We start from the raw sequence: 26,988 nt of genomic DNA on the forward strand, positions 1-26,988 counted from the left end.
TAGTCACTAATAAAACCCCACGGCAAAGTCGATTACTGATGACATGTTTTTCCACAATAATTATACGCAAACCATGTAAATAGTATAATATTGCTAAAATGTTGTATAACCAGGTATGCTTCAAAACGAATTAAAAAGAAGAGGATGTACAGAAAATAAAAGAGATAAAAATCGCAGAGTTGTTAAAAGAGAGCAAATCATGTGTGAAATTGGATAGTATAATATATATTATAATTTTAAATATTATTCAAGAAAGTCGAAAAAAAGGTGGTGATTGTCGTGTCGGTTCTTTCAAAGTTGAGGTAATTGTTTAGTTGGAACTTGGATATAATTATACGGGCCGCTGTATTTTATTTTTTCCGGGCCGGTCAGATTATGCCTATCCGCCCCTGGTGTTCAAGCATTAATGAAATCATAAGAATTTTAGATAACTTGCTTTTAAATTCAATAAAAATTGAAAATTCAATTTTTAAAAATTCAACAAAACATATTGGCTTACGCCAAGTTAATACGTCGTTTTCCCCAAATTTCTATTATTTATTTATTATTCTAATATTTCTATAAGTTATTAAATAATTTTTTCTTTTGATCTCTGAGAATTTGTATTTAGTTCGATAGTAAATCCATCACCGAATACCTTTGTCGCAAAACTCAGAATAAATGTATGCATTATACATAATATTATCGAAATATTTAAATGTTCGTAATTGTTTGAGATCAGTCAACCGATTAATAGAATGTTAACTTTTGTAAAAACCATACTCACGTGCATACTCACCTATTTGTATATCACCGTATACGTGGGTGTGTGTGATTATTTGTAAATAACACCCTAGAGATAAGTGAATACAACATGTGCATAAGTATGTAAATGAATACATTTGCCAGTTGCATTCATACTATGGCAATAATAACATTGTTATTGTAGAAGTGCTGACGGATGCACGTTTAATATAAATATATTTAAAACAATTAATCAATCGTGCTAACTTAATTTTTTGTTTAAACTATGCATTTTTTTAAATTCTGATTTGGAAAATATAGATATTCTTTAAGACTGTATTATCTAATACCTTTCTTTACTTCTTAAAAAATATCCTATGGCATTATCAAATTATGTTTCTCACACAGGATCATAATTTTTTAAATATTATTAATTTATGATGCTATAATGTAATTCGTCATTTTATTTAATCGGTATTTGCCATTGCTTCAAGATAATGCAGATCAAATTTTATGATCAATTATGTAAGTATAAAGTGAAAATACAAACATACCAATAGTTTTAAATTTATTGTGCTCAATCATAGGATTTACACACCAAGAATATCCTTCAATATTTAAAAATTAACTTTTCAACCTTAAACTTACGTTAATTCACGGTTAAAACATATTTTATGAGCCTACGATAGTAATTAACTCTTTTTACAACAATATCAAAGATGAAATAGTATAATTTTATACATTGTATTCATCGTGTAGTTAGGATATTACATAAGCATATTGAATAATACGTTTCAATGTGTTTATGCCCTTGGTGTAATACCCATTTTATAATTGACATTCGTATGCGAAAATGCAATCCATAGCGTAAAACGTAGTGAGTTATGAACAAATGATTTTTATTTTTGTTCAAATACGATCGCCAAACGACGGAAAAACGGCGTGTTAAATACATAATTGTTAACGTGACGTATTTTTTTTTCAATACGTTTGAACGAAAACTCTACAAACGGTCAATGTAACTTGGCGTATTACGACCGCCATTATTATATATATATAATGGTATATAGACGGAATGTTCCCACGACAGCCGCGTCTTAGGGTTACGTGTTAACGAGCGTCGCCAGATCGCCTCTCGTCGTTTGCATAATCCCGACGAGTTTTAAGACGCACCGGCTGGAGAACATCGGTACCATTACGGCAAGATGGTGGATACATCAACGGGAGTTCGTATGCACGACGTCGACGTATCACGATCGCACGTGTCCGTGTGCCAACCGGTCCGCAAAAGTTTTCAAGTGACCGTCACGCGACCATTTACAACGACCCTTTCACGGGGGTAGTGTATCGGGCTAACGACCAGCCGATATCACGACAACTCCGACATCAACGATTGACAAAAATCGACAGTTTCCCGCAACAATAGCGTACGGGCGAACTTAACATTCTTGGGTTCTCGTCGTAATGGTGGCGACCGATAACCACTTCTCTCACGAGACGTTTATTATTCATTTTCGTACTATGCGTCACACGCAAACGTAAAATAATGCAATCGCGTGTCGCGTTTACGATCCCTTTCGAAACACGTGGTATAAACCGTACGTGTACCTATACGAATGGTCGCGTGCATGTGAGAACACAGAGAATGGATAAGTTGCTATGTGGTATGGGCAATCCATCAGAAGTCAATGTTTTCCCGGAAAATCGATTAGCATCTTATAAAATGTTTTAATTTTTTACCAAATTAAAACATAATGAATAATGTTTTCATGTTAGAAAAATGTTGTGTGTATTGTTGTTAAAATAGAAACTTGAATTTCCTCTAAACAGTGGTGTCAGTAAAGTAAGGGGAGGGGGGATTCAAATCCCCCATTTCTAAAATCTCGGCAAGTAAATAAAGAGGTTATACTAAAAATAATTATTATCTAAATATATCAAATCCCATAATAAATAATTTTTACTTGTGCCCTTGCTACTAGCTAAATTAATCTCCTCCTCTAAAATGTTTAATATATGTGAGTAGAACTCTTCAAACAATGTTCAAAAAGTTCAAGCAATTTCAAGACGAGTAGTCTTTTTAATAGTAAGCTCCGCTTACAAAATTAAATATATAACACTTTATGATCGTATTATTTTTTATTTTAACTTTCATTTGTTATTCTGTTACATCTGTGAAATAGTTCAAGATCGCTTTTTGTAACGATAAATAAAATCGTACCTCATTTAACTTATTTAAATAGGTATGAAAAAAAAAATTAATTAAAAAAAAAATCACTAAAAAATGAAAGAGTTTAATGTTCGGAAATGAAACTCCTAATAAATGTTATTTATTATGTATAGTATATAAATTATACACAATGTCGTAAAATTATAGTAGAGCCTAAAGTAGTTAAGTAACACGCACGTGCTGTATAAACGACCAAAGCTATACAATGTATCACTTTAATATATTAATATTATTATTATACCAGACAATCCGTAAATGTTTAGTAGTACTGTAATCGAATCTTATTTGAAAACACTGTATAAATAGATCGTATTTAATCGCAGAATGTAATCTCATCGATTGTAAATTGTATATTACGATTTTAATATCAGAAGCATTAGTAACAAAGAGCTTTACCTGCTTGTTTATCATGTTAATTTTGACGTTTTAATCAAATCCAATCTTAAATTTGTCAATAATACTTCTACTATGCGAAAACCGATTTCCAAAAATACTCACAGTTTAACCTTTCTGATCGAACAAAATGTGGTTGACAATACTAGACGCGTATGTTAAGTTGGCCCATTTACATATCAAAGGTTTTCCAATATTTAAAATATATTCAAGTCAAAATTTTTAAATTGCAATTTTCAGTGTATTTCTCGTAAAAGATAAAACTTCACATAGCCAATGCAAATCACCCTAGTAATACTTCAATATTGCGATCCAGCGATTCCTACGTAATTTAAAAAACCAACGTCTAAAGAATACTTTTAGAAATTACTAATTTCGATATTAGAAATGATAGACTAAATATTTATTTGGGTCAACTTCGCAAATAATTACCAATCACGGTTAAGACATGTACATCCTACGTGGTATTCTTTTGATCAGCCACCACTCCTCGCCACCAAAATAAGTCTTCGGATTCATAAGCCCACGAAATAGTCAGAACACGTTTACTCGATCCTCATACTTTCACGTATTACATTGTATATGATACGTTTTCGGTGCTTAATCTTCGAATTTTCCACGATACGTGAACTTTTTCTATTCTGAAACGACGTTGGATGCATTAAAAAGATGACCACGCTTGCGAATATGTTCACCACCAACAATACATATCAAACATAATAATCCTCAAAACATTTCTGATCATCTTTCCGATCCATAGGATTGCAGTTGCAGCAACAATGAGTAGGTTTTATCGAAACATTCCCCTTTTTATCCACAAAAATCCTTTCGTCTTAATCTCTTTTTGTTCATCTTTAGCTTAATCCTTAAAGAATATTATCAGAAAAAATACTTATTTAAAATTATTTTCATAAGGATGTTTGTTGTTTTAAGTAATGTATATTAAGTATTGTCATTTTCGCTTAAAAATGAACATAATATTTTACAGAATATTAATTATTCTGTGTAGTTTAACAATTATTATTGATATAAATCAATCTAAAAAGTAAACTATATTATATCGGAGACAAAAAAATAATGTACAAAATCCCATAACCAGATAAGCCATGATTCATACGAGTGCCACTAAAATCATGCAAAATATTACATATTAATACACACAAATACCTGAATATTTTTAATTTCTATCCACATTATTTCAAAATTCATCAAAAAAGATAAATGTCGTCCAGTTTGCTTAGTAACGTTCGTGTTATAAGATTGATATTCATTATTGATTTCATATTATGGTTAAGAATTATAAAATCAATTATTCTTCGGTAAAATATTATCTACACATTCAGCTACCTAGACCTGATCATTGAAGACCTAAGCCAAATTCTATCTCTTTATTTCTTCTACAAGAACCATTATCATTTTTCGGTACAAAAATTCAAAAATATTAATGCAACTAAGAATAAAGTTAGGAATTTTAGCTTAGTTGAATGATTCAACTCATTTTACTTAGTTCTTTCCAATGATTTGATTCATTGAGTCAAATCCTAACGACGGAGAATGTCGATTTTGGAGTAAGTTAACAAACATTCGACCCTGCGAATAACATGTAATGCAATTATTCATTTAGTTTCGGAGGAGCAACTGAATATTTCGTAATCCCGATTTCATTGCTGTTTACGAGTGTTTAATTAAAAAAGGGCTAATATTTCAAAAAGTGGAAAAGTAACGCGGTTCTTCGGTCTATCGACCGTATAATTTTTCATTATTAGTGCACGAAAATTTGAATTCATTCCGGCAAAACGTCCGCAGAACTGTAACTGAATATTATTATATTGCTTTTCACCGTTCTCGTGTTCATTTGCAACACCACTCGTTTCCTACCACAATTGGGCTTTTTGTTTTTCGGTTTCGCATAATTAATTCCATCGGAAACAGGTTGACTTATTTCCGAGCGGGTTTCGCAAATATCGTTCGTTAATTAACACTCCAATGTAGCTGTAAGACGATATTATAATACAATACGTACACATAATCGAATGAAATTTGTGTAAAGTCACAACCTAAGATTAATGTACTTTTCACATATTTAGACGATCTCTGATTGTTTTTTCGCCCTTATTTCAAAAGGTAACACTTAGATATTTGTAAAGTTTACGTAGAACTAAATTATTGTTCAAAATTGTCTGCACGTTATTGCTTCACTAAATATAATATATTATAATTGTACAGATTTTTTTATGAAATGCGAAAGAAGTATTATACAATTAACTAATTTCAGGAAATATTTTTGTTATTAGTCTTCAAACCAGTATAAATACATTTTCTGCATAATGCAAACTGCTATTACCATAATTGAAAAAAAAAATCTTGTAACTTTCTCATTACTACTAACTGTGAATTATAGTCCTTAGTTTTCAGTACCTACCAAACAAAAATAAAAACTTCAAATAATTATTTTTATTAAACGAATCATTTGCCTTTAACCGAAAATATACTAAATAATAATAAAATACAATTATTGTATTTTATTAACCTATTATAGGTAACATTATTTATTTTTAACGGTAAAAAATATTTTAAAAAAAATTTAAAATACTGGCATAAACGTACTGTTCGATTGTAATGATTTATCAAATCTCGTTGCCTTGAAATTGATTTATAAAAAATAAAAATAAATATACTACGTAGAGGTCTTCCATCGCATGGATCATCCTTCTGCGTTGGTATACGCGCCCAATGTAAAGGCTATAATAATATGTTAATAAAAGTTTTGGAGCACTGTGTCAACCAGTATAAAAACCAATACAATACGAGTCCAGTATATACTATGTGATTAGACGGACGGTTTTTGTCCCCAACGAATTATTACACACACACACACACACATACATATACATATTGAAACGGTGCGAGTCGTACCCACTCCGCCGTTATCAAAAAATACGTTTTTCGGTGTTATGTGTAACTATATTTGAAAAATGTACATACATTTATATAATATTATAAGGGGGAGAGGTCTCGTCTTGGTCCCGATCGACAGGCTTACATAAGCGGCAGAGTCGGGCCTCGAGGTTTTATTAGTTATACTATAAGATGATTCGTTATTTTATTAATTATATTTTTATATAAAATAATGCAATGGGGTTTTTGGCGATATTCTGGGTAAATTAAACAAGCTTCCGTCAATATACCGACGGACCCAGAACTTCGTCGGTTGAACAATCGGAGGTGAGGGGAAACAGGTGGCCCTGAGAAGGGCCGTTTTCGTTTGTAACTTTGTCGGATACCTGGCTTTCCGCAGATGTCCGCCTCCGCTGTCATCGTTAGTAGGCATCGTCGCAGTCGTCGTCGTCGCAACCGTCAAACAATTTCTCGTTTTTCGTTTCTTCTGACTGGAGAGATGTATTCGGTCAAAAAAGTGGTAGAAGAATGTTGATGAAAGTTGACGGTTATTCGATGGGTTCTCTTATTTAACCATATTTCCGTCTTCGTAGCTTATTAGAATTGGCACGTTTGTATATTTTAGCAATATAAAATAGCATATTTTAACTGTGTTTTATTATTGGAAGATTTTACACTGTCATTATTTGGCAGTGTAAAATAGTACTATCCACATGCATTTAGTCATATCATGGGCGCTATTTTATATTGCTATTTCGTGTCTTTTTACATTTACGTGTTGGACCTGAGAAGAGCCGTTTCTTATGGAAATTCTCCGTTTCAATATGTATGTATAAACGAGTATATACATATATTATAACATACTGCACCGTGTACGCTTGTACACTCGTATATCTTTAAATGTAAAACCTACTCTTTTGCATTATTCCGTATACATACACTGTTGTTTGATGAAACGTTCCACAAGTTTTTCTCGCCGTTCGTACGTACAATATTTTAAAAACACTGCAACGTTATAATAATGAGACTTCGAAAAAGAACCGTATACATAATAATAACACGTGTATGTATATATACTATACATATAAATATGTTTTTACCGCGTGTGTGTCTCCCGTCAACGACTTTTCCTAATTTATTCTTTTGAAGTCAGATTTTCCAATCTTATCACAGTATTGAATAACCACCATACCACACGTTATATTTTATTTTTTTTTAAACATTTTGTAATGGATTGAACTCTCGAAATTAAATCGAATAAAAAGTTTTAATGATTTGTTTATAAAATACACTTATAGCTATATAATAGCTATATATTAGCTATATATAATTATAGTATTATAGCTAGCTATTGCATAGATATTTTAGCGGAGATTTCAAAATTATTTGAATAAAATGTATCATCTCGGTGGTACCATTTAAACCATATACGCGCAACTATATTTTGTTATTAATTACATAATATTTTTATTACAGACGATTTTATTCGTGTGCTTAACTATATATATATTTCTTACTATCTGAGTTCAACACTGATCAGAGTTGGTTGTTAAACATTTGTACATGCGCGATCAAACCGACCGTATTTGTACACTTTGTTTGCTCGAATCAAAAGTGCACTGTATAAAAAAAAAAAAAACGTCCTTTAAACTGGATACAAAAATAAAAAAAAATCGTGTAAAACGTATGTCGTTTTTTCAACTGCGTATTTCCACACTCTCTCGCTTTTCGGATGGGTTTTTATTTCATAATCATGATTTCGTTATACGTCACGACCTGTGTGTGTTGTTTATTTACTTTTTATTAAATCATGCAATAACGTTCGCCAACGGACCACTTGGTGTATAGTATTATGTACTTATGGAAGTGTTCATTTGTTGTAGAGATGGGGAAAATATACATTGTTTGAGTCATGTGTATAGTTTATAGTATGTTATCTGTTTATGTTAATTTAGTGTGATGCATAGCAGTGCATTGCACAGCTGCAGTTGTTTGGCTTGGAGGTATACCTCCATGCGTGACTAAACAGTTGTGTAATCGCACCGTTATCGTAATATGTAAATTATCGTTTTTAAGTGTTTTTAAAAGTATAGGTTTTTCTCTATTCGTGTTTGTCAATGTGTACACATCAAATAAGTTTTTTCTAAAGTTTCGTTATCGTTCCCGTTTACAGCCATCTTGTTTAAAACCAAGTTTCTTCTTGTTTTTGTATTTTGTCTGCCGTCTGATAAGTGGCGTTCAGTAACTTATAGTTACTAGTATTTTTAAGTCTACATTATTTTAGATTGGTCACTTTCCAGCGGCTTTTGTGAATAGCGTGGTTTTTCATCGTCGTTTCATATTGTGCTGTGACGGGATTCGTAAGTTCTTCGTCAACAACTGTCGGCATACGATTGTGTGTATGCGGGGTCAATTTGTACCTTTTATTGTATTAGTTTTATTAATTACTGTCACCGGCACACCTTGTGTGCCACCGTTGTGCGTGAGAATTGGTCAACCATATTTTTGTTAAGAGTTTTATTTTTAGTAACGGTCGACGGACCCAAAGATTCCTGGATATTTATATTGATTATGTGCCGTGTGGGCCAAAAATTTTTATAATTATATACATATATATTTATTCTATTTGTTGTGTGCCAGGGTGGCCGCATATTGTTATTATTATTTAATTTATTAGGTATGCCATTGTGGGGCCAGCTCATTATTATTTATAATAAATTGTCATTATATTGTATTGTTTTTTTATTATTATTATTGTACCAATCAGTCAAACTAATACATTTATTTATTATTATTATTACGTAACACACATTATTTATTTATTACAATAAGAATTCTTCGGCGAACAAGTTAGCCCTATATTATTGTTGGGCACTTACCACGTCTACATACTTCTTTTTTTTTTCACACTTTTGTGTTTTTATTACAATACGAGTATGTGTAACTAATTAAATTATTTCATGTATTATGCAGTTGATTTACTATGATACATTTTTTTACCGATAACGTATAGGACGTACGTGATCTTTTGTAGGCAAAAAACCCGACTGAAATGCGTTGAGTCATACAATTATTTTACTTAAGTTGTAGTGACTAATATGATTATAAAACTCAAGTAGATATTATACTGATAGATTATTTCATACAATAATTAAATAAAATACTTCTAACATGAGAATAATAATAAGACTTTTAATATTATTAAATCAGTAAGAGTGCGACCGTAAACAATTGTTACACAAACATTAATTTATGAGCGTCAGCTTGTAGATGTTTCAGGTATTTATTTTTTCCATGGAACTACGTACCTACTACAAAAGTAGTGTTATTCGTACAATAACAAGTTAGACATTAGTGAATCACGCAAATAGTATTGTGTTAATTCGAAATACTCAATGGTCATCATCACATGATGGAATAATAAGTTGAGCTGATAATTAAACCATGTTTCATTATAAGTACATTTCATTTGAAGATATTTAAACAAAATGTCTATTTTTACACTTTACTCCGAATACTTATTATATATGTACTCGTATAGTTCGTAAATACTTAAAAATAAATACCCTCTCTTTGAATATAGAAAAATAATTATCAAATTATTTATTCAATATTCATAAAAAAAATATTAAAAAAAAAAAATTGTACGGATCTATCGTCACAAAATATGGATACATGATAATAGATGATTTTTTTTAAACTTTTTTTTAATTATTTCGAAAAACTTATAGAATTTTAGGATTCTATAGGATCAATAAATTTCAGACACTTTTGAGTAGTTGAGTACTTACATTTTGAATTTAAATTTTATAGGAAAATTAAAATATGATTGTTTAAACTAATAATGATTGTAACGACAGTATCCACTAAAGGCTATAATAGTTTTTATGTTTATTGAGTTTATAATATACTATTGACAAAATGACCAAGTGGGTTTTAAATAGATTTAGAAAGTGAAAGCATTTAAATTTAAAAGTTGGACTTAAGTTGCCTTTGTTTGAAATCTGTAAAAGGCAAATTAATGATATAAACAGGTCATACAAAAACGATAATGAAGCATCAAGATTTGTTCAACAATTATTATTAAAAAAAAAAAAAAAAAAATTAATAGAATTAGTGATAAAAATAAGCCGTTATATGACATTGTCATTTAATTTATCAAATAAATTTCATTCTCATAAAAACATTTTCTTAAAGAAATATAATAATATTAAAATAACCACATTTTTTTATTCTATTCATTCATACCGCGTTGTGATTTTCTATAGCATGTTTATGCACGTAAAAAATGACTGTATAGTAGATTTACTTAAATTTTGAACATCTATTGATTGATTAGTATAAGAAATTGTAGATTATAGAGTTTTTATTACATTTTTATTTTTTAAAGATATATGCATGTTATCCTGAAGGACGTGATTAGTTGCAAATGCAAAAGGTGATTTTTGTTCATACATACTTGTTGAAATATCATAAATGATATATTCTTGATATACTCGTTATGTATTTTAGGGGCATCGAATCCATAATTTTCTTGAGATGTAATTGGCTTAAGATATTTATCAAAAGATTCCGATTCCGATTCGTTTGTATCCCAAAAATTAATATTATAACCAAATTATTTAGCATGCCCACATTTAACACATTTATAAAATTTAAAGTATTAAGCTCAAGGGTAAAATTAAGTTTTATTTTTTGTTTGTGTAATTTTTGTAAGTTTAAATTCAGGGGCTGATGCCTGAGCACAACTAGTAGCCCCTCTGAGCCGGCCCTGACTACACATTATCTACGAACTCAACTTACTCAAACGTTGGTCGTTAGTATGGCTTTTATTTCGACAATGACGACGAAAATACCATAAACAATAGTATTACATCCATCGTGTGTCCGCGTGATAATATTACAATAAAAAAATGTGAACTTGTGTGTATGTATGTGTGTGTATTTTTCTGTGTTTATGTGTGTCAAACCGTCAAAATAATAATAATATATCTATATTTTGAGTACAAGGGGTACAGTGTCGTTTTCAGGGTCCTTAATGTACAGTGCGCGTGTATGTGTATGTAAGTGTATGTGTGTAGAATCGACCGTACGCGTTTGTTACCTATAACCAAATTATATTTATGTATGTGGGTACCTTATATATATATATATATATATATATATATATATGTACATAATATATATTATATTTAATACATATGCGTGATAAAAGGTTAGTCGAAATGAAAACAAATGCGTGTGAATGTACGTATGTGGCCGACCGATGTTAATATGAAGATATTATTATGACGTGCACGCGCAAGGGTGAAAGTGTGTATGTGTATGTAATATACCAATTAAGTATTAACAAACAGGGGCGCGAGCGCAAACACATTTTCACACACCACGGGTCAGTGTCCGGAAAAAACGAATTATATTGTCGCACACGTATAACATGTAGGTATATAAGTTGAGCAAATCATCTACCCGTAGGCATATGAAGGACTGAGTTATTGTTTTTTCTAATTTAAGACTAAAACAAGTTTACTAATCTATAATGTATCACACACTACTAACATTTAAGTAAAATGTTTTAGTTGTGTATTATTAATTTATAACAATGTAGCAGTTCCTTTAAACATTGTTGAACATGTATTCTACAAAATTACAAGATATTCGATTATTATTTTTTCTTTAGTTTTTTTTTTTTATAAATAAGCATAATAATTTATATTTTAAAATAAACCGTTTTAGCAAGCTCTCCACTCTTTACATCGCTAATAACGTGATCGAATGATAATATATAAAAAACTATGAGTTAAATTCCAAAAATCACGTCTACAAGAGTGATTTACAATATTATCAAAAGTAATTCTCTCTTTTAAAAAATAACATTTTCATGACCTAATAGCTAAATTATGACTTTCTTTGATTATTATGTGCTACTTACTAATTAATTTATTATAGCTTATAAAATTTAGATTTATATTTAATTTTCAAAGACAGTTATTTTGATCAATTATATTATTATTATATTTTATAAAGAAATATTTGTTTTTATAAAATATTCTCATTTTAACAGTGACTTACAACTTATAAAAAAAAAAAAAAAAAAAAAATTCAGTAATTATTAATTCAAGATTATTTATATAAACAAATATATTGATCAACTTTATTGATACAATGCTACACTTAGATTTATTTTCCTTATAATTTATGTCTCATAAAAAACTCTTTATCTATAGAAATGAATAATTATTATTATCACAGCAATATAATTATATTATGTGACAAGGGGACCGGAATGTGTAAAACATAAATGTATACCGTTACAATATATATATTTATATAATACTCACAAATTATGAATAATAAAATGTTTTTTTTCCCTACCCCGTCAGAGTAATAAAATTAATTCGCGTGAAATAATTTACATAATTCCTTAATGAAGTCGAAAAATAAAACGCTTATTAACTAAACGAACGCCCGGAAATGGAATCAGATGTGCGACTAAAACTATTGTAGTTTTGAAATTTGCGGATACTCCCATTTGAGGTTATGAATAATTATCACATTATTATAATGAACAATTGCAATTCCATTTTTTTCATACGTATCTTTTGAATGCATAGTGTATATATCAGTACTGCCAAGATAATTGTGGGATGAATATAAAATTATACGATATTTCGAAATGCATATATTTTCTTTAAAATAAATTTCTATTAAAAAAAAAACAATTCCATGTTATGAATTAATTTTACATTGTTACTTAATAATATTTTAGTTTATTGATATCAAAAGTAAGGAAAATAAAGTTTTAAGTATACCAAATATTTATCAAATGACATTTTTAATTCCTTAAATAATTGGGAATGTTTAAACAGTTATTTTGCAAAAAATATTAAATCATGTATGCGTATAAGTATAAGTACTATTATTTATTATTTATTATTCTACAACATTGTTACTGTCTCTTTTTTTGTAGTCAACCTTATGGCTAGTTTCGTAGTCGGACATTAATGGTCAAGCAGAAAAATATTTTCTAGATACATTATTAAGTATTATATATACTCGTATATATCAGGTAGGTACATATTATTTTTATACATCATATTCAATAAAAACTAATATTTCAAGTGAAAAGACGTGTATTTCTTTCTAAAAAAATTTATTTTTCTTAGTTCAACTGTATATATTATCCCGTGAAATGTGGATATAACATTAGTTGTATGTTACGATAAAATTCAAAAATAACAGTTTTTAATTTTTATTTAATACAGTATATTTACCGTAAATACTTTGTTTGTCTCAATTCTTATTTTGTCCGCTGATTTCAATATACGAAAATGTACTAAATTGTTGCTTTATGTAATACCTCGTTTAAAGATTTTATGTTTTTAAAATGATTCAAATGTTTCGTTGCAGCCAAATTAAATACCTAATACAATAACTACGTAAACAACTGTATACATTTAGTATATTTATATATTATATAAGTACAGTATATAGTGTGTATACGCTGCTAAAATGATTTACCTTTAGAATTTTCCCATGAGAGTCATCTAAACACGAAATTATATCAAATTCGACTTATGGGATGGAATGTCGATACATATGTTCGGAGAAAAAAAAATAGTCAAATTAGTGCTCATAATTAAAATATCAAAAGAATACCCGCAAACTCGTAAATATGTATGGAGCATTCGTATTCATATTCCGAATCAAGTACGTACGCGTATATAGATTATACGCCTTAACGTCTATCCTCCCGAGTACAAAACAACCGTTACATAGTATATTAAAATATACAATGTATATTATACATATACTACAAACAACCTTATTTTGGTTTGAGGATTTCAATTTTATTAGTTAATCGTGACTGTAGACTGCTGGAATGTATACATGTATATAAAACTAAAGTTGAATACGAAGACATACGATATATAATAATATAAACGTATCGTAACGCGGCATATAAAAATAATAAGTATCCCAGACTAAAAAAAACTTAAAATATATATCATATAACACATACATGTATATAAATACAGCCACCGAGATAACACCGAGAAATTGAATATAATGCGCTTTTACACGTTTTCAGAAAAAAAAAATAATATTTTAAAATACCAATAAGGTACACGCAAATAAATTTAAATTTGTGGTACGGTGGTAAGCGTTAATTCAAGTTTTTTATACATAATTATCATAAATATCTGTTTCTTTTATTCTTATACTATTTCGTGGTAAGTTTTGATTTGATATATATGTATAATATATTTCAGTGTACGTTTAAAACATATATGTTTATAAGCCATTATCATTTTATAGTATAAAACGAATATTAACTTGACGATTTTCTTGGTACAAGTGAACGTACTATAATATAAATCGTCATGATGTGTAACAAAATATATATATATATTATTATGAGAATTTTGTATAGTAAATATGTGAAAAATATAAAATTAAAAATAATTATGTATTTTAATATTTTAATTTAACAATTGGGAACAAATCTTAAAACCTAAAATCTATTCATAATTTGTGTTATTAAAAAAAGTTGAAATATATATATTATACAAATGTATAGTTGCATATTATACACTCATCGGTAGATATCAGCGATATATTTTAGAGTACATAATTTATAGAGAACTACTCGATTTTCATTTTTAATAACCTTAGCCATTTTTCTGTATATTTAACCATGTCTAGTTAAAAGATATTGTTTTAAATACCCAATTTCAATGCGAACGAAACACTTTAAAAAATATTTCGAATACTGTGGAAAACAACTAATGTCTGTGAACCCTGTTCCAACGGACATCTTTTACTGTGGTCTAATAAGTTGTGTAACAAATACATGTTGTAATAATTCGTTTCTTTATCACTCTTACATTATCAAATATTTACGCAGACATGTATACAATAATAATAATATAATTATGAAAGTCTACATATTTTATCATCATAATGAAATATTGTATTTGTTGTTGTGATATTATAAAACATGTACTTCGTTGAGAGCTTACAGTTAATTTGTTTTTTCGAATTCAACCTAGCATTCACCATTAGTAGGTAATGAACATGAAAATAATTCAAATTCGATCAATAGCGTTTGATGGAAAAATGAAACTTCAAGTCTCATTAATATATAGTAATACTTGTATGAATATATATATACCATATATATATAATCATAATAATCGATTCACTTATATATTTATTAAAATAGGTTCAGCCAATATTAATATTGGTTAACCTATTTTTACCCTTGACAACGTATGAATGAATATCGTTTAATTATTATGTTCAACAATAACACTTCTACTGCAATTTATATATTTAATCCGGGTAAATTAAATTAATTGTATGTATGAGAACGCAAACCTAGTAGCATGAAAGCAAGTATCCAAAAAAATTGCTTGCATAAACAAAACGCGAATTTGGACCCCAAATGGATTCGTTAAATAGCTTTTGACTTAGTATAGTATGCCATTTTTCTTTGAAAAATAGGTGACCAAAGTTTTAAACATAATGAGCTTAAATTTATAGGAAAATTATTTGTCAAAAAACGTTACGTTAAAAAAAAATAAATTACAAACATAAATACTTACTCGGAAATTATTGTAATCATTATTCAATAAAAAAAATTGAAAATAAACACCTGATTTATATAATTTCGAAAAATCAAGACTATACTTATTCGATTAGTAGGTGATATTTTATTTTGGAAACATTTTGCAATGCAGTAACTAACTGTGTTTATATTTCCGGATGTATACTTAACATGTATAAAGATAATGGTAATTATCATTGTATAATATTATTAGAAATAATATTATACGCCTGCTACGTTAGACATGAAAACGATATTGATATTCGGTTTTAACGGTGATTGGAAAAAGTCGATCGCAACAAAGGTCCTTTACATACCGATTGTTTACTGCACGTACGATTGAGTTTACAACGTAATTTCATGGACAGTCGATTTTTAGATGACGTACGGATCACAGAGCATAATAATATAATCATAATGATAATAAAAGTAACAATAATAATAATTGTCTCTCTAGATCACTTTGTTCATGTTTATCGTTTATATTGATGATGGCCAAGCTAGTCATGCATTGAGACCTTTAGAACATAGTCCGACAATCGCTGTAAGTACATAACATGGTTTTATAGATCTGAACCGCAGTGGTAAAAAACAATTTTTCATAAATCAATACTGAGTCTAGATCGTTTTATTGTCTATTGGATATAAAATATGATTATCTCTAATATAAAATTACTTACCCAGCTATCGAATAACATATTTGTATGATTTTAAATAAATACAGATATGTTTGAAAAACATTTTAAAGGTATTTTAATTTTGTTCAAATACCAAGGTTAATCAAAATGTATTTTCAATAATATATCTGATAAATATTTGTTTATATATTGTTTGAATATCATATTTGAAGATGTATAAAAATAAATATTGTAGTGATTGTCTTATTTTTATAACATTCATATTATTTGTGTATGTATATTTATTTAAAATTATAACTACCTATTTAAATATACTTTTGGATTTTGTATACAACGATAGACAGCACACAGCCGTTGCAACATGAAATCACAATAATTATATCACAGTATTTCTTTAATTTTTGTTGGAAAATTAAATTTACATTTTATTTTCCAAGGAATCAAATCTGCTAAAATAATTTAGAATCAATTTTTCCAAATATCCTTATACTCCTATATTGGATTATTGGTGATGTCGGATAATTTGAAAGTTATGAATGCTGTAACTACTATTTATAAAGAGTATATAGAGTTATAGCTCTCCAATAAATACATTGTATTCCAAACGTAATGTAATGGTCCATCGAATTGTTTTTGTAATTTATTTTTATAAATTGTAATCGTGACCATATATTAGTATACCCTGATACATGTCATGTACATAAACGCAAATAATAACAATAGTTCATGTTTCGTGTGCAGTATATTTTATAAAGGATTCTGAAGTTTAATATCATTCAACACAACGGTCCAAAAACTTCATAAGTTTACTAAAAAAAAAAAAAAAAACTGCAATACGTCTAAACATTCTTGATGCACTCAAAAGGCTTAGTCGAGTACGATCACTATCATTTTCACACCGTGACCAACCTTGATCATATATTATAGTATACATTAGTTTGTTTGCAATTAATAGTTTCGACGCCAAAGCCCTAAAGTACACCATTTTAATGTGAACTACTAGAACGGGAATTTCTTAAATTAGTGTTTTTTTTCATCCGTCGTACGTGTGGCATGTATTCAAATAATAATAATAAATGTTTACACAGTGAAATCAAGAAAGGAAAACAGAAGTAATCGCTACAAAAATTGCATTTACGAAAACAAAATAGTATTTTTGCTCCTTAATCTTGTGCACAAATATTGTATCAAATTGCATGATCAAACAAATCATTAGATAAGTCCAATTCGTGAAATAATAGTAAAAAGCGTTTATTGTTTGTCTACCATATCACAGTCTAAAATGGTTAGACAAAAACTATATTCCTTTAAAAAAATTAATATTTTCACTAAAATATCAAAATACCATAATTTTATTTTTAAAGCAACATATTTTGTAAAATTATTAATTATTACTGAAGAATATTCAAAGAAATTGTACTTAATTAAAAAAATATAAGATCTCTGGATAACTCGAGTTTCTTTGAATGGAAATACACTACGACAACATGCGTACATACATCATATATGCATATAGTTGAATATATATATATATATAATTTAACTATACAAATGTATATTATTTCTTCATATCTTTTATTCACGACTTTTTGGGTTATTTGCAAAGTTTTTGAAATGAAAAGCAAGATAAAAACCATACAATAAATCTTCGTATATTATGACCGTAATATGTGACGCGCTTGTTTAATTACTGATTATTAATCAGATACGGGTATATTATCTAGGATGTATACCTGTTGTATGTGTAAACAGCTTACCGGTGTCCACTACATACGTACTGTGTCTCGCCAAAGGTGTCAACAAATAAATACTCCTATCCAGTGATGTAAATTTGATAATACATATTGTATAATAATGTATATATTATACAAGCGTATTATACGTCATGTATAAAAAAAAAAAAAATCACTGATAATTGATAAATGGTAGATAGCAGTGATAAGTGATACAGTAATAAAACGGAGCACGACCACACAAGTAACATGGTTATTGGTAGGTGGTTGCCGGTTAGCATCGATCATAGAAAAAAGATCATAAAGAATAAGCATTATTGTCCATTATTAAGAACTATTCTAGCCATAGACGATAGACCTATTAACTTAAGTTCTATGATTCTAATCGAAATATTTGTAAATCGTAGTGATACTTGCGATAAGTGCTAAGTCATAAACACAAGTAATAAGTCATAATCGTAGACAGTAGACCGTAGTATAATATTATACTAAATTCTATTAATTCCATTTAATTACCTACAGGCTACAAGTTACAATTAATTGAAGTTCCTAAACGTTAGTTACTATTTCTTTTTACTGTGGGTCGACCTTATAATGTCTAATATTATTGATCTTAGATTCTTATTACATTCCGTCAGTTATATATTTAACAATTATGTAAACGCCATAACATTTTTGTAAAATACTGTATTATACAAGTATAATACGCGTATTATATAATTAAAAAAATAAAATAAATTCGGTATTTTTACATCACTGCTCTTATCCCATGAATATTATAAGGCGAAGGATAAGGCGCTCAACTGTCTTTTCTCGCCAACGTCTTTCTCGACATAATGAGATTGCAACGTTAATAGAAACGCTGCAGTATTAAAACCTCCCGATTATCGCGCCGTGAAATCTCTATCTGCCAATGGAAACGTGTCCGGACGGTCATAGCAATATAATGTTTACGACTCGACGACGAATCGAATTACGTATTTCTATATCTAGACGGTGTTCCGTGATGACGATGATGAGTACCGTCGATAGGCAGGGACTACCGTCGTCGTCTGTAACATAAAACATTTTAAAGTCAACAGAAAACACCGTATTAGGTTCATATGAAGCTATGTATATATATATATATATATATATATACATGGACGGGCGTATTGTGAGCTCCCTGTGCCACACGAGAAAGTGATACGCACGCTGAGATGTTAGTTTTTGCGAATTTAGCCGCTTGAACCCGTTGTTTGGGGTATTGTATTTTACTTTTCAAAGCAACATTTAGATAATTTGCACTTAGTGGAAACGTATACACGCACAGATAAACAATTCAGATATAATAAAGACAGTTGTAATACTATTCATATTAATTAAAAATGTTTGAACACATAAAATATATAATAATTGACTAAAAATACTTTTATAATATATTGTATTCACTCAGTGGTTACGCAGAAAATGTACGAAATGATTTTGCAGCAGAAAACAATTAACATTACTATCTTTTACACTTCATGAAATTATCATAAAATAAAAAATTCATAGTTTGTGTTCAAAGTTTCACGCATAAAGTTTTCAACGCATAAATATGAAACGTCGCCATCTGTAAAACATAAATTAGGCAACGCTATTGTTGAATAGAAATCGCGAAATACTGCAATATGATACGTATGACAATATTAGCCATAAGACACATTAATATAATTTTTAAAGATCATTGAAAATATTGCATAGTTTAATATAAATTATTTAATAGTAATGTTTAATCAGTTAGTTGGAATCTTGGGTTCTCAAACAAATACTTTTTATAATCCCGCAAAAGAAATATTATTAGATATTAACATAGACGCATTTAGAGAATTCAGTCCTACCATTTTTAACCAATAATTTTAAGTTTAGACTTTGCTCCCATACATATAAATTATCAAAAATAATTATTAAATTATTATTGTTAGTTATCATCACTAATAGTTGTAATGTTGCAAGATAAAAATTTAGTTAAATAAAAATAAAAAAAAATCACAATCAAATAAAATAATAATTGTATACGATACAAAACGATAATAAATCCGGGGAGCTGAAATCATATTAGCAGGGAGCTTAGCCCCCTCAAACCTCACCCTTTTTGTGTTTATGGTTATCAATTATTAATTTTCTTTGTTCGCTATGACTTTTAATTTATAGGATATAAGTATATAAGAGAGTAATATAATAAAAAATGTTAGAAAAAATATAATTATAACTAAACCATAATGCGAAAAAATTAAAAAGTGTTATTTTAAAAATGTGACATATTTCATACGAAGGATTCATTTTATTAGATAACGACAATTTTAATTTCAAATTCTTATGCAGAACATTTTACAAAGTATAATTAAATACAAAATGTACTAATCATAAAATTCATTGGAATCTAAGTATATGTTTATTAGTAAAGAAAATTAGGAAAAAAATATGCATTAAAATTAAATTATAGATCATTATCGGTTTTATACATTATCATTTTTGAATATCATTAATTTATTCATAATAATATAAAATAAAAGAGGTATACTAAATCAAAGTTGATTTGATTTTTTATATTATCATTATGATTTCATTTCAATGGAAATATTAAACTTATCTGTGAACATATATTACGATTAATCAATTAATCAATTCAAACGGATGAGATGAAGAGAATAATTTTTTAACGCGATGATTTTCAACGATAAATCGTGAACGCGTATCCAGTGCACATTATATTATATTAATTATTCGTGATGAAAAATTAATAAAACCTAAAGGTCCGACGGCGGATCTCGTTGTGGTTACGTTGGATAAACTATACACTCGACATGATGGTGACAGTCGTAACTCTTCCGTCACGAAACGCGTAACCGATGAACGTGGTAGCATTCAGGTCCGTTGAGAGGGGGGCAGTTTGGGATGTAGCCCATAGGCCCAGGTTTCAAAAAGGGCTCAGTGCCTGACCAAGTTTACTACGTTTCGGTCATAATGCCGAGCTATTTTTGGATCACTAACATGAATCGTGCTAATAACCAACCCAAATAATTATAGCGTATTCTATATAGTTATGACGAGTCTACAATAAGGTAAACACTACATTATTGATTTCAAACTTAGACAACTAACATTTTTAAGAAAGACCCATATCTGTGGAACAACCATGACTGTGAAAACATTATCTCTTTGATATACACATTTTAAAAGAAGACACTGGATGTCAGTGGCAAGTTTAATACCTCGTGTGAGAAGGGCCTGGACTAATTTGTCCCTGGGGCTCTTGACCTCTTTCTATGGCTCTGGTGATATTCGCGGCACTCCAGGAGTTCTCATCACTTCGGTAAAAAAATGAATGAATTCAATGACGCGTTACGGTCGGGTTAGCGAATGAAAAACCCGTAGCCGAGTTCTCGCACGCGCCGCAGTTGACGAACGGAAACGAACCGGTTCGCGTCGACGAAGAGCGCAACGCGTTTAGGGGAGGGGGATGTCCTTGGACGGAAACCAAACGTGACCAGGACCACGACCGCACAGTCGTTATGTGACAACGACCCCATTCCGGATGCGAACCGCTAGCAGCGCTATCTTGCTCACCAACGCGTATTTACACTTCACCCAATTTTTAACCGCATTCCTCGACGACGTGTCATCGGTTTTGACATTGTTTTTAACACGCCGAGACAACAGCAATAACGGTTTGTAGAGGGGGACCAACTGGCAACACGACGTTTTCTTTGTTGCATGCAACACCGCTCAACCGGTTTCGCCGCTGCGTTCAACAGGCGTTGCGATCGCCCAGCTCGATATATGCCTCCGTGGCGCAATGGCTAGCGCGTTCGGCTGTTAACCGAAAGGTTGGTGGTTCGAGCCCACCCGGGGGCGATTAACTTTTTGCAATTATTTAACGAATTTTTCGATTTCATACATTAATACAACCATTTTCATCGTTCGATCGTGTTTAACTGACTAACTAACAAAATGTGTACATAATACAGCTATATATTACTCGTGAAATCTCACCGCTCTTGGAAAATATTCATTTATCTTTATATGTTTTAACCAAATCGATTTGTGGTCAAATAAACGTTGGATATGACTTTTAGATTATTATTGACGAAGAGCTAAGGCTCAACTATTAATTTATATTTTACCGGCATGTTCTCTCATACGGTCTGTTAATCTTTTTGGCTATTTGAACATATCAAAGACAATTCACACATTTTCTAATAAATCTATTAACTAACAACGTAAAAAGATTATTTTTTTTCAATAAGTACAATTTGCATAAAAATCATAAAACTCTGTGCAGTACAAACAGTCAAAGGAGAAAACTAAATAATCATACAATTAAATTTTAAATACGCAAATGCCTTACATGTTTCAAATGACATAATTCATATATTTCACAAATACAAAAATATGCCTCAAGAAATGTTTTTTATACATTTTTTTATTTTACTGTATGCCACTTTAGTTTATGAATATTTCTGTTACAATTATTTTACACAATATGTACCTGGAAAAATATACAGATATATTGTAACATGGAAACCTACAATATTTTATTAATAAATTAATCAAAAGTAAGAATTTGTTGCTAAATTTTAGTAGAAAAAAAATTAATATTTTGTTTATTTTAGCAACATAATTTATAAATGATTATTTATTTTAAGTTAACATTACATTATCTTATGTTTTTGTTTATGTTCTTCTGTTTTGTTTTTTATGTATTTACAAGTTTTCGATATTCTTATGTTATTTTTTATATACTTTTATATACACAATACTTACATTTTTAGACTTATTATAATTATTGTAAGTACTTACGCAATCATATTTTTTGTATTTGACGTGTAGCGAAAAATAATCCTTTGCAGGTCACCGTATTTATTCTTGTAAAAAATGTATTTAGAATTTCCTGTTAAATTTAGAAAACACTTTATAATGTCAAATGCTATTTTATTTTCTGTAGTCTTGAATTTTTGCTCATGACGTTATTTAAAAATAAATTCAAGATTTTAGTGGCTGAATACAGGTCGATTATAGTTACCTTTTTTAAAACATTTTTCTTTATTTTACTTATAAAATATACTTGGTAACTCATTTTTTTATTTATTTTGTCTCGTATATGCGTTTTAAAATAATAGCTATGTTATATTGCATTAAAGAAAAATATCCCTAAACTATTGGAGTAATAAAGGATCGAGAACATATACCATGCGTTTATTTACATAAGTGTGCTTTTTTGATTTTAAATATTAAAATTAATAGCTCAAAACTCATCTGGGTGCATTAATACAATTTTCTATTAAATTCGTTTACTTGAATGAATTACAAGTGACATTGTAATGTTTATATAAAATGGTTTCTTATGTATTTCATATTTTATTTTATTTAAAACCTGTAGTAGACACACCACCTAGAACCTCTTATTAGGTATATTCAGGTGATCTATAGCTACAGGTACCTATACAGTTAACGAGATATACTTCACCTGATTATAATATAATGATTGATAGCGTTCAGCCCTATCCTGTAAAAATTATTCTGTATTATTTAGACATTATATTTAAATCACAATTCAAGAATGTTACATACTTAAATACTTGAATTTTATTTCAATACAACCATACGTTTGAGATTAATCTAAACTTTTAAATATTCTACTTATGAAACAATAAAGCGCTGACTAATTTAATGATCTAAATAAAATTTTCGACTCCTTCAATTTTACTTCTAGGATGTAATACATCGCCTTGTATTACATTATTATATACAGTCTTTGATGTAAATTTTATAACACAAATTGTATAATATTGTATTATATAGGTGTATTATACGTCATATATAAAAAAGTAAAATACAAGTGGTATAAAAAAAAAAAAAAAATCAGTGATAAGTGATAAAAGTAATAAAACGAAGCACGACCACACAAGTAACATGGTTATTGGTAGGTGGTTGCCGGTTAGCATCGATCATAGAAAAAAGATCATAAAGAATAAGCATTATTGTCCATTATTAAGAACTATTCTAGCCATAGACGATAGACCTATTAACTTAAGTTCCATGATTCTAGATGAAATATTTGTAAATCGTAATGATACGTGCGATAAGTGCTAAGTCATAAACTCAAATCATAAGTCATAATCGTAGATAGTAGACCGCAGTATAATATTATACTAAATTCTATTAATTTCCTAATTAATTCCTTAATTAATACCTACAGGCTACAAGTTACAATTAATTGAAGTTCCTAAACGTTAGTTACTGTTTCTTTTTACTGTGGGTCGACCTTATAATGTCTAATATTATTGACCTTACATTCTTATTACACTTCGTCAGTTATATATTTAACAATGATGTAAACGCCATAGCATTTTTTGTAAAATATTGTATTATATACGTACAATACATATATAATACAATTAAAAAATAAAATACGTTATTTTTACATCACTGTGTACTGTTCATCATCATTATATTCTCTTCTTTGGTTAGTTTTAGATTACATGCGCGAAACGCAGATTTATGCGAATAACAAAATTAAACAATTCTGTGCGTTTGGTCGAATGTGTTGAGCTCTTGATCAATAATATTATTATTATTCCGTCTCGTAATTATAATTGTATAATGCGTGCGTATTTATTAGTCCGATCAGATCATAATTAGGTATATCGACTAGTCCTCCATTTCAGCAGCACACGAACAGTCGCACGAAGTATACACTATGAGTTTAGTACAGACGACTAGTAACTCTAAAAACAATTAGAAAATACACACGAAAAAACAAAACACCCAAAAATAGATATTAACAGTATTCATTTCGAAGTTAATATTTTTAAATTTACAAAAATATTTATACGTTACGTTTTGTCCTTGAATAGTAATTTAATTGTTATTAAATATTAATTACAATTATTATTGTTAGATCAATATTGATATTGTAGTTATAGTGCTGTGTCCGCTTTCCTACATAGTACTTTGCACAGTACGTAGTATATAAAACTGTCGAGTCAATCTCCTACACAGTGGTGTGATGCTCCCGGCTCGACCGCTACAGGAACGCGATGTTGTTGTTGTTTTGCTTTCTTTTTTTTATTTCTTTCATTAATATTTTACATAATTTGAATAGAAGACAAACTCCGAGAAAACTGTAATAAACTTTATGAATAATAAATTATTAATTTCCCAAATAGTTGTCGTTCATGTAACGCGTAATGATTTGAACGAACTGTAAAATATGGCATTTCGCGTGAGTACAGCAATACGTTGGATAAACATATTTTTTCATACAATTTTAGCTTCGTCGTCTAGTCGATAATTCTTCTTCTCTTTTTATGATTCAGTCGCTTCTATCTACGTACCCAACATCGGCATACTGTTAATCCGGAAACATCACCAATAATGGTTAATGGTTAACATAATCAACGTTTTTCTTCGAGTTCTATAGAACCATATTTCGATATGTATATTATTTCATATGGCATTATTTAATATACACTATGATTCAAAAAATCAATACATTTTATATAATATTTAAATATATGATGAACATTTAAAAAATATTTTTTTTGTTTCCATTTTTTTTTTCTACATACATAGTTCATGTTGTTTATATTCATCATCGTTTCCGTAACTACATATTTTCTTTGTTTGTATTTTTTAAAGCTTGAATTTTATGTTAACAATATTATTTTGAACAATGTTAGGTTAGGAATCAATGCGTATATAGACGTTATTTCACGTACCTTTAAAGTGATTATTTTAATATGAATCATTTAGCCAACATAAGAGATATTTATGTATTAATACCTATTGACATTATAATTTTATTTAAATTTTATTAAAGAGTAAATAAATAAAAAAAAAATAGTAATTACACCCATTTTTACTTTTCCTGTGCCTATTGAATCAGGGAAAGGTCCACCTTTTGTATAATATTACGACGTGAATAAATCGAGCAGGGACAACTACACGTGCGTGTGTGTGATTCAAGAGTTCATGATCTTCTTTGTTTATACGGTAGCACCAACATATGGAACGAAATTACTAAGACAAACGATTATATATTCCCTAAAAATCTATGATATATACATGCAGTTATGCCTTAAAAATTACCAAAATATGCTCTAAAAAAATGTTATTGTAAGTAATATTCTAATTAAATTATTTATTTTTTTTGTATATTATTCAGTATTAATATAATAAAATAATACCTAATACAATAACAATATAATACAATTTATCAATAATAATAATAATAATAATAATAATAATAATTTGATACAATTATTGCCAATGATTTAAAAATATTAAATGAATAAATAGTAAGTTAAATAAAAACACTAATCAAATGATAAACATTTCAATTATTCTTAACCGATGTTATTGCATTGAGCAATTAATGATTTGAATAAGTTTTCAAATATCATTGAGCGTCGATTGTCCGTTAAAAAATTTTTGTAACGTGAAAAAGAACGTTCTACATCGATGGATGTAATAGGTGCGTATTTATAATGCAAGAAATCGTTGTTTGTCATATCTTCTGGGATACTTTCTAACGTGGATACATCACCGGATAATACTTTAGATATTTTTGTAAGAATATGAAAACCATTATTTTTTTTAAAAACATTTTCACATTTTTTGTTAATATCAGTACAATTTGTACCTCTAACTTCACATATTTTACTTCGCGTAGTCTCTACTAGTTTTATTGATTCTTGCTAGTAAAAGATTCTGGGTTTCTAAAGATGTTATAGTATTCAG

General features: G+C 28.9%; 1 protein-coding gene and 1 non-coding gene across 3 annotated transcripts in view; both read left to right on the forward strand.

Annotated features, from left to right (window-relative positions):
- LOC112688654 (limbic system-associated membrane protein-like) overlaps window positions 1-26,988 on the forward strand; it is a 532,509-nt gene that overhangs the window by 183,417 nt on the left and 322,104 nt on the right. The gene's annotated exons all lie outside the window — the stretch shown is intronic.
- On the forward strand, window positions 22,029-22,101 carry Trnan-guu. Its single transcript has one exon. It is a non-coding gene; the product is annotated as a tRNA-Asn (tRNA).

This window comes from Sipha flava, unplaced genomic scaffold (assembly GCF_003268045.1).
Source record: "Sipha flava isolate LNK unplaced genomic scaffold, YSA_version1 3_pilon_pilon, whole genome shotgun sequence".
Classification (NCBI taxonomy): Eukaryota; Metazoa; Arthropoda; class Insecta; order Hemiptera; family Aphididae; genus Sipha; species Sipha flava.